An 11,693-nucleotide genomic window follows, 5' to 3' on the forward strand; every position below is an offset into this window, starting at 1 on the left:
AAGTTGGCTCCATCGATACCTTTGGAGTTGCTATCTCCGTTGGTGACTTATGTGCCTCTGCTATAGCTCGTCTCTCTATAGTGGGCTACGTCATAGTTGAAATTGGTGTCATCACCATTGGTTGCCTGAACTGACCAAACCCTAGAATGCCATGTATGCCCACAGGAACCAAGTGTGTCGTAGCCGAAAGTACAGGCCGTGGAAATTTCAATGGTGTAGCCGTGATCATCTCTACCTCTTCATCGTCTTCCTCTTCCCCCTCAGTCCCACTCTCCTCTGAAGATGTCTCCTCTTGACCACTATCTGTGTTCCCACCATTTGGCCTCGGTTGTTTCTGTCCTATAGTTTTGGTGCCAAGTGTATCCAAATGCCTCCACTACATAATAGGTGGTTCACTAGGGGCAAGTGGTCTCGGTTTGGCCTCTAGTGCGTCACTGGGGATCCTCCGCGTCATTGCATCTAACAACAGATCGATAGCATAATGTGGCATATAGAATGTTTTGTGCTGCAATGTCATAAATTTCAACATCCGTTCGGCCAACAATGCTGCCCAATCATATACCCTACTGTGCAAAATCTCGTTCATCATTGCTACATGGGGGAAAGAGATCCGAAGTGCGGCTCAAACCTGTGAGACAACTTTTCACTATGTCCATCAAACAACGCAAGTGACCCTCCTAAATATTAGATTTCTTTAACCCTTTGGCCTTGGACGTGTCTAAAAGAGCCTCCTGTTCCGCTTGCGATAGGTCTACGCACACAAGTATCAACTTCGACTTCACTTCATGGCTCATCTTTTTTGGCTTACTTTCTATTTTTCTCCTGCATTGGGTATGACCAAGTATGCCAAATACCTGTGTAAAATCAGCCAGTTTGAATGATACTACTAAATTGCAACCAAGATATTCAAACGTACTGGTTTGAGAGAACTTGTCATATGTTTCAATCATTATGCACAAAAACCCTTCGTAGTCTTTGATGCAAAATACTAGGATTTGCACTACCCATTCTACTTGTGCTTTCTGGATACTAGCCTTTACCTGGTTGTTGTCTGGAGTCTCTTGCCACCACTTCCGACATTCTACACGATTTAACCCTTCGAATGTAATACTCTGTACTGTAGAAATGTCTCCCCACTGCTTCAGTTGCTTTACTTTCTTCTTACTTGCACCTGCATTGGTCCCTCCTGCTACACGAATTCCAGATGGCAATGTTTTCACATTCCTGTTCATGGCTGCGTCTTCGTCAAGTTTATTTTTCCAAGCTCTCTTTCCAGTTGACTGCATAACTATCACTTCTTTGTCATTTTGTGAATAAATCACAAACCGTTAGGGCAATTGTTTTTTGTACACAACTTGCTACAATTTCCTATCTTCCTTAGTGTCTATACTGTACGACTTCCCTCAAGCTTGGTGAAGTATGGCTACACAATTCCTTCACTGAATCGGCTCCTCCTATGATGGTACAGTTCGACTTCCTCTCTGATTGGCCGTATGGCTTGTTTTTCCTTCCTTCAATTCTTTTAAATAAATGTGTTGTACGATTTCCTTATTTTCAAACAATTTTAACTCCTCCCTACTCTGTACGGTTTCCTTCGTATTTTGAAACAACTTTAATTCTTTCCATTGTACAGCTCTAAATCCTCTCCTTCCTGTCATTTTCAATGACCCATACGACTCCCAAGTTTAATAGCTTGCTCACACTGCACGGCCACAAACTGTACGATTTATTCTAGTTACTCCCCTGCTGTATGCCATACAGCCCTCCTGCTCCCTTTCTACCTTCGTATGGTCTTTTCCTGTTCTTGAATCCCGTATGGCTCCTAGCTACCTACGTACGGTGTCTAAACTTCCAATATTCACCTTGTCTTCTGTATGGTATATTTCATATGCCTGCACAACTTTCTTGAGGCCGTACAACCTACAAGCTCTCTTGTTTCTTTCTGTCTACTTCTTGTTTGCCTCCCTTTTTATGTTCCATACGGTAGCAATAATATACACAAAATGGCCTTATCTCCGTACGGTGGCTTTAATAGATCTGTAAGAATTCCTTGAGGTCGTATGGTCATGTCTTGAATTATTTGTTCTCGACTTCCTTTCATCGTACACGTACAGTCTTAATTTCCTTTACTGCATCCATCTCAATTCTTATTTAACGAGCATTTTCCCAGCGATACACTTGTTTCTCCCCTGGCTGTATGGCAATTTATTTAAGGCTTTCCCTAGCCATACATGTGTTCCCTGCTGACCGTACGATCTCCTTCTAGGTGTACGATTTCTGCTTCCATTCTTGTGGGTTCTTTGACAGTACAACTTCAAATTCCCTCCTATGTTCTTCCTCTGGCCATACGGCTTCAATTTTCGTCCTCCTCTGTTCCTCCTTTGGCCGTATGGCTTCAAATTTCTTCCTCTTATGTTCTCTGGCCATACGGGGTCTTTTGATTTGCTCCTTAAGACCGCACAGACTCAGGCTGTACGGTAGGCCATATTTCCATTGCTTTTTAGCATTGATTTCACAATTATTTTTAATTTTACTTCCTACTCTTTTAATACTTCATCTTTTGCTTTAATACTTCATCTTTTATTCCTTTTTATTACTTCGCATTAAGAATTATGTTTACTCCCTATTTTATTTACTTATTATACATATATACATTATTTATAGACGTTTTTTCTTTTCTCAGTTGTTTGTCAATGAGGGACCATTTCTTCCATGGTATATTTTTAACTTCGATCCATTTACTACATTTGGTATTTCTTTTCTATCTAGTGTCCATAACTTAATTGCCATGTTATATACAACTTCCCATATCTTGTACGGTCTGACCCATTTAACTTTGAACTTTCCAGGCTTGATTTCATTCTGTCCGTTATACTTCAATACTAACTGGCCTGGTTGAAACTTGTTTAATTTTAAGTGCTTATCGTACCATGCCTTTTGTCTGTTTGTTGTAAATTTGATGGCTTACTGTGCCTGCAATTGTCACTCATCAAGTTTGTTCAAATTGTACAATCTCTCCCATAAGCTTTCTATGTCGCCCAATTTGTTCTCGATTGCTATCTTTAAACTCGGTACCATGAATTCTATCAGTACCACTGCCTCCTACCCGTATATCAGTTGAAATGGGGTATGTCCTGTAGTTACTTTATATGAAGTACAGTACGCCCATAGGGCTGATGGTAACTTTTCTTCCCAGTCTTCTCCCTCAATTGCATATGATTTATAAATCACTCCAACCAATATTTTGTTCGTTGCTTTGGCTTGCAATGAAGTCCAATCCCCATCTTTCAAAAAGTTCCTATGCGTGCGAGAGATTCAAAGGCATGAAGTCTCTCTTTGATGGTTTCTTGGCTCACTGACATGTATCGCATGCAACAACCCACTCCCTAGCATCGTTGTATACAGTTGGCCACCATAGTCCTGCCAGAAGTATCTTCTGCGTAGTTGTATCTAGCCCCATGTGTCCTCCTGATGGTCCTTCATGTGCTTCCTTTAGTACTTTCAAAATTTCCTCCTCTAGGACACATCGCCTTAGAATCTAATCCGGTCCCATTTTGTTTAATAGCCCATTAATTAACTGAAATGTCTGGCTCCTCAGCACCAGTTTCCATCTCTCATTTGGTGGCATGTCACTCGAAAACTGCCCTATCGATAGATATTCTCCAATACGTGTGTACCAAGCTGGTAGTACAATGACATGAAATAGTTGTGCATCTGGAAAATCATCATTAATTCCCTTAGGTGGCTCTACCGATTTTATTCTCGACAAGTGATCTGCACTTACATGACTTTTTCCTGGCCGTACCATGATCTTAAATGTGAACTCCTATAATAATAACAACCATCGACTTATTGTTCCTTGAATAATTGACTTATTTACCAAATATAGCAGTGCTTGATGATCTACATAGAATACAAATGGAGTGGCCAACAAGTAATGTCTAAACTTTTGCATTGCATATACCATCCCTAATGCCTCTCACTTGATAGTACTATAGTTTTTCTTTTCCTTCGATAACAATCTACTTGCAAAGTTTACTAGATTGTCCAACTCGTGGTCACCAATTTGTGCCAGTGTTGCTCTCATAGCATAATTTGATGCATCTACACGAACATGAAATTCTTTATCCCAATTCGGATAGGCCAAGATCGGAGCCATAGCCAACCTTGTTTTTAATCCCTCAAAGGCTTCATTCTGTTTAGCTTCCCATCTGTAAGGTTCACCCTTGTAGTTGAGTTTGTCCAATGGGTAAGAAAATTTTGCAAAGTTCTTAATAAATCTTCAGTAATAACCGATGTGCCCTAAAAATGATTTTACTTTTGACACATCCGTCGAGGGTGGCATCTCTAGGATTACACAGACCTTGTTTGGATCCGTCTTCAATCCTTCTTTACAAACTATGTGTCCAAGTAGCTTTCCTTGTGGTACCATGAACCTACACTTCTTCAGGTTCAATGCCAATCTTTCGGTAGCACGTTCACCCCCGATCCTCCGTCTACAATTGTATCCGTCAGCGCAATACCCAAAATGCCCATCTCTACTATTGCCGATTGTCTTCCTGTTGTAAGCGCCAGTAGCATCGAGTCTATTGCCATCGTTGTTTCCTTACTATCCCTTGCTTCCTCCGTCACTCTCGAGGACATTGTCATATTTATAATAGCCGTACGCAATTGTGGCATCGTGAGAAGAAGGTGATTTAGTTTAATTGGTACTTCTATTTGTATTATCTGTTTCACTATGTTTTGTTTTGTCAAGTTCCTTTTCGAAGTTTCAGTAGTGTCTTTTAATTGTGATTTCTCTACTTTCATCTGCTTTTCTATCTCTATTTGTGCTTTTTGTAGCCTCTCCTTTTCTTCTTCTACATCTGGGTATTTCACTTTCTTCACCTACTGCCGTGTGACTGCTAGTACCTTTTCATCACATGTTTCAATGCTCAACAAATTTATGCCTTGCTTTGGACATTTTGAATTTTCGTGGTCCCCTGGACCACACCATCTACATAGTAGCTGTGGCATCTCCTTTGTAGTATAGTCCCTAGCGAAGTGGCTCCAAAGATTGCATGCTCGACACTGTATCATTGACCATCGACTCACATCATACTGTATTCGACTCTGGCTTCAGGTGTTATTGTTGTTGTTTCCACGTCTTTTGTGTTTATTATTGTTGTGATATCCACTAGAAGTTGCATCATTGCTTGTGTTATTACTGTTGGACGCTTCCTACATTAGTAACACCTGCTAGTGCCCTTTTGATATCATGTTAAACGGGCACTCTTTCAAGGAATGCCCCGCCACCTGGTAGATGCCACAAAACTGTTTCTTCGGGCATGAACCCTTCGTATGGCCATCCTCTTTACAATCTGTGCACCACAGTTCTTCCTTCACTGTGTCTAGATTCTTTTTCAAATTCTTAAATTCTTTCATCATTCAAAGCATATCTTTCTGTACTGCTTGCACCTTCTTGTTTGATTCCTCATCACTACTGCTACTTTTAGAGGATGAAGCATCTAAATCAGAGGATTTATGCTTTTTCTTCTTACTTGTCTTTTGTTCACTTTTTAAATCTAGTGCATGACTATACGTGTCGGTGTATAATGCCAGTGGTACAATCTTCATCTTCTTTTTCAGAGCCAGCCGTAACTGCTCCACAAACCATCATTTTTTCAACTTGTCCGTTGGTTGACTTTTCATCTTCTCGACTAGCTCTTTTAGTCGTCTGACATAGGCCCAGACTATTTCATTATTCCCTTGTTTAGTACTATATATCTCTGCTACTATTTCATTATCGTCCTGAAGCAATCTGAACTATGCTATAAATTCTTTTTTAACATTCACCCATGTAGTGAGTTTCTGAGGGTTAGCGTCAGAAAACCAATCGATTGCCACAACCCACAGGGTTGCTAGGAACAGTCTGATCCAATCATCTTCATCCATCACGCCATTTTCCATCCATATGGTTTTGCACGTTTTGCAATGTCAGATTGGATCTGTTGTACCATCGTTGTTAAACTTGGGTAATTTTTCTTTAGGACATGCCACCACTACTTTCTTTTGATTCTAAAGTACTTCTGTATCCACGTTGTTCTGAGCGCCCACGTTGTTCTTTACACCCACGCTGTTCTATACACCTGTGCTATTCTGTATAATAGTCTTGTTTCCAACAACCGTATTGCCTGGTGAAAGTTCTTCTTCAAATGAAGTTGTTCGATTCTTCGCCTATATCTATTCATCCGGTGTATCAGGAACAAAGAGTTCACTTCATGCTCGTGCTCCTTTGGCACTTTGAGTCGTGCGAGTTGTTTCCATTCTGTTCAGACACTCTCTCCTCAACGTATAAAGGTTAAGGAACAACTCCTTTGTTTCTTCCACCAAATTTAAGTGTTGCTGAGTCTCCTCCAACAATTCCTCAACACTCCTCAGGCTACTAGGTGAGTGCACTCCTTTGTCTATGCCTCTTCACCCCTTTGGTGCCCCTTGGCAATCTACTGAAGCCTCTACCTGCGCTCTGCCTACTGTGCTAAAATTAAAATTTCTTGTGTTGTACATAGTTCATCCTTATCTTTTACCTTGTTCCTATCCTTGTTAAGCAAATTCGACATTAGTCTTCATACAATTCCTTTATTCTAGGTACGTCTGGCAATGACACCAAATGTTTACCATACAAGGTAAGAAACTTAACACATGTAGTATAACACGATATAATGCATAAAAAATACTTTATTCATATATGCACTCAATAATTACAATCCAAATACAATGACTACAATGATGATTCCAAAGTCCATCTTAGATGTGTACATATACCTTTTTGAAGGGGTGATTCAAGCGTCACGCGCCCATTCAGATACTATTCTACCCGTCAACTACACTATACATTTTACCGAAAATAGTGAGGATAAACATCTTGAATCTATTTAACAACCTTGTAAGTATTGGGATCATAATTGACTTGGGCATGTATAATTGACCCGTGCGTGGTTTTCATTCATAGTCTGAATCATACTTTAATTGACCATGCGTGGATGAAAAATAGATTAGTATGACATTTACCTGATTTGAAATGGATCTTTTAAATAATCATAATCCAGTTAATTCCAATGACTAGTTGAATTACTTAGTTCATGTTAATAAAGAAGAATAAAAGACATGGTACAAACCTTCCAAACAAATCAAGAATGTGCAATGGCCCTAGGGTTTTTAAAATATATCCTTAGTTACCAGTTCAAGTTTGAGATCAAAGAACTAGTTCGCTGGTATGACAAAATTTTGGAAAGGGTTTGGGTTAATTCATACAATAACATGTAAAAATTACAAAAAATTATTTATATGCAATTTTTGAAGTCTAGAAGCATAAGTTAAAATTAGAATGTCATATGGTATCATACAATCATATGATTTAATCATTTAAACAACAAAAACACAATAGGTACAAACATTAAACTTGTAATCATAGCATCATGAATCATGATCATAACATCATATATTTCAAGTTCCACATCAAATATTCAAAACATTAAAATTAAATCACAATTCATGAATCATAACAAGTTCGAGTATCATTGTTTCAAGTTCAAGTTTCAACTAGTGGATTAAAACTGTATTAATATTCATCTTCTTCATCTTCTTCTTCTCCTCCTCCTAGTTCTTCGACATTAGTTGACTCAGCAACGGAGCTAAGACCAAAGGAATCAACAATAAAAATAATAGTATGGGCATCAAAATCTTCAAAATCTTCAATTGTAAGTTGAAAAGTAGAAGCATCAAAGTTTGCTAGCTTTGCATTTACATCCCTCTTTGTCTCTCCTTTGTATTCTTTAGTCTTGTGTGAGAGCAGACACAAGTTGTAATGCACAATACCAAGTTCTTCGCTCTTTTTGATTGCAACCTATTGCACCTCATTGAGTGGATGAAAGAATATGTGCTCCAATTTCTTTTCGAAGCAGATGAACTAGCAACCTATGAATACATGACCAAGTAAACTTTTAAAATAAAATTTAAATTATGTATCTTCATCTTAGAATTTCTAGCAATTTATGAAGACAAAGTAAACTAATAGTAATTAATTTTTAAAAAAACTTAATTGTGATATCACTTTGACTGCAAGTGGCTGCAAGGTTTGGAATCTTTGGCTGGAGGTACCACCAACTATAGCATCATTCCTAAATTGATGACAAAGAGCATCATTAGCTAGAGTATTTACATCCATAAATTGTATGAACTCATCCGTAATCAAATCTCACATATCATCATCAGGACAGAGTCTTTCAAATGTTGCCTTCTATCCTTCCGACACATCTAAATCTTTATAGGGTGGTAGGCTTCCTAATGTAACAACCCCTTTTTCCCATCTTTTAATCTTAACTATCATATTATTGAACATAGTTATTTTCCTATTCATGAGCATGAGAAGGCGTTTATAATAGCTAGTTTACATGTTCATACAAAAGAGATCAATGGTTATAAAAGATTTATTTAATTTCCTTAACCAACATTTGGAAGAGTATTTAAGGAACAAATGCAATATATATATATAGTTGCCTTCATTACTAACCACTACTTAATGGAAATAAAGATACATTACTTTTCATATTCACATGAAGACAATTTACCATCTACTTTACATATTCAGATGGAAGAAAACCAATGGCTATAACAGAATAACTGAAGGAACAAAAAAAAAAAAAAAACTCAATAAGCGATATTAACCATCTAATATATCTTCAACTTGGAACTGCAATTTGTAAAAGTAAAATACTCATTACTAGAAGATATTTGAATGCAAATCATAGCTCTCTCTTGTGCAAACCTCAACATCTATTGGAGAGGAGAAGCATCGTCAGGGGCTTAACTTCTCAACTGTAGACCCTTAAGTATCCCCACACAATCTCTACTAAGAAAGACCCTCCCTACCTAGGATTAGGCTTGGGATACCACTATCCAACCACTGAGCATCCTGGTGTTAGAGTATCAACCCACCACTCGACTAGACAATGAGACTTATACAATTAACTACCATGAGCTGACTCAATTGTTTGATTTGCTTACATTCATTATTATGATTAGGTACCAGGTCCATATTTTGTATCTTGTAGGATTAGCCCACTATTCATTGATTATCAATTCACTCCTATAATTTTGACCTCACTGGTCATTCGTGAAGAATTCTTGGGGGTGACTTCTTTTACACAATGTATACTCACAACCATTTCTATCCAGCCTAACCGGCTTATACATACATACATACATACATACATATATATTTCTTGTTAAAATTACTTATTGGCTCTTCTTGAGAGAGTGCAATTGCTTATCTCAAAGGCATATAAGAGATGACACTATATAAACTTGCATGGTGGAGTATTCTTTTTAATATATTCTGAGAAAGATCCCAAAGAAAATATTGTTTAAATCTTATATTTGGACTCAACCATTCATGAATAAGAAAATAGATTCTTGTAAAGTTCTATATTAGATTTTGTATTACCAGTTTACTAATGTTTGATTTGTTGTGATAGGTACAAACTGGTGTTAATGAGAAGGGTTTCATTCAAACTTTAATACACATCTACACCAATATTAGTATGACAAATTACTTGAGTTTGGTTGATGAAGATGATTTCAAAATAACAAAGTTTTGATATTAAGTACAATGCCAATACTATAGAATTAGATCCTGCCCACATTTATGATTTCGATATGTTCAAGATCAAGTACCAAACATGATATATATATTGGCAATGGGGGTACCTATGTGAATAGGCACGTATCCTTATGGAAACATGTCTATCCACATAGACACTTGATTGATATCTAATCACACCCAATCGATGTCTAAATACATAACTGCTCATTAATACAAAATGGTTTGTTTAACATAATATAAACATGTTTGTTTATCAAAGACTGATAACAACCCGACACAAAGAAAGATTGATTATTGTAAGAACTGATCGAGTCTAGTATCCAATCTGTTAGATTGTGGTGACTGATCAGGGAAGTACTGTACATACTTCAGAAATTCTTTGGGGTTTGCAAATTTTTTTTTTGCTACTATTCACCAATTGGCTATTATTTATTTGCCAATTTATGGCAGACATGTTGTGACTAATTTTAACCCTTAAACGGAAAAAATACTTGTATAAAAGGGCTTGGGGTTAGGGATTTTTCATAAGGTGTGATGCGAAAATTGCTTCTTGCGGTGGTATTGAGCTTTATGGGATTACAGATTGTAATCAGGTTATAATCATTGGATTGTAATAATATTGGACTTGTTGTTTGTTGGACGTAGCCCAGGGATTGAGTGAACCACATTAAATCTTGGTGTCTTGTGTTCTCTTCTATGTGATATGTTATTTTTTCATATTGTTTATATTTTGCATATAATTGTTATTTTTGTTTGAAGTTTTATCCTAACACAATCCACTTATAATATGCACAGTTATAGTCATGATATTTATGTGTGTGTATATACATTAGTATTACATACTTATGTACATGCATACACGTAAGTGTTGTGATACTAATCATAGATACATTGTCTAATTGAAGCTATATACTTCAACACTCCCTCTTAGCTAGGAAGACAAAATGCATATAAATTTTCTCATTTGATAAGAAGAAATATCCTCGAGATATTTATGAAGAAAACCAAGTCTCATGATTTTCTTTCTATTATGGTGTGTACACAGATATCAAGTCTCATTATATCTACCATAATTGATCATGGTGTTTCCATAGATATTACACTGCATAATATCCACCATGAATTTAACAAATATCAAGTCACATGATATCAATCAGATGTTTTAACAATCACAACTTTCATGAATATCAAGTCACATGATATTCATCATGATAGTAATCTAATAATAGTGATGTCATTGCCTTATAGTATTAGAATCAACATTCCATTATAAAAGATTGTCTCCTTTTAACAAGTGACACAAGCATCATAGTTCCTGCCATTTGAATTTTTAGTTTAAACAAAATAGAAGTAGCAATGTTCCCATTCAAACATTGATAATTACATGAGATGGTCTATGTTGAATCTTGATGTGAGTGACTTGCTATGGTTTGAACAGTGTAAAAGTAGCTTATTTGCATTAGATAGAAAATCTAGCTTCAAATAAGATGGTGCCCTGCTATATTAGCACCAAATTCACCTTATAATATAAGAAATATAAAAGATAAATAAGTTAAAAGAAAATAATGAAAGAATAGAGAAAAATATTCATAACAAAATATTTGAATTGTTGGTCTTAATATTGTTTAAAATTTACAAATATAATTTAAAATGTAAAAAATTGCTAAATTTTTATTGTAATTTCTTTGGTTTTTTAGAATGTAAAAGCTTAATTCCTAAAGTTTTTATAATGTTTTAAATAAACTTTAATAAATAAATAATTATAAATAAAATAAAATCTAATATATTTATATTAAATTATTGTGATTAAATATTTATATAAATATTCTAGTTCACAATCAATAATTGAAAAAGTAAAATAGAAAATTGAACATAATAATATAAAATACTAAAAATAAAATAAAACTATATTGAAAAATATTAAGATTTAAGTTTTATTTCTTATATAAAGAAAATAGTCAACATGTCATGTCATTGATATAATTACTATTTGATCTTTATGTTTAAAATAGTTCTAAAAATGATTTTCTATGGTAAAAGAAGATTTGTA

This window comes from Cupressus sempervirens, chromosome 2 (genome assembly GCF_028749045.1).
Source record: "Cupressus sempervirens isolate cs-2001-9-10 chromosome 2, ASM2874904v1, whole genome shotgun sequence".
NCBI classification, from domain to species: Eukaryota; Viridiplantae; Streptophyta; class Pinopsida; order Cupressales; family Cupressaceae; genus Cupressus; species Cupressus sempervirens.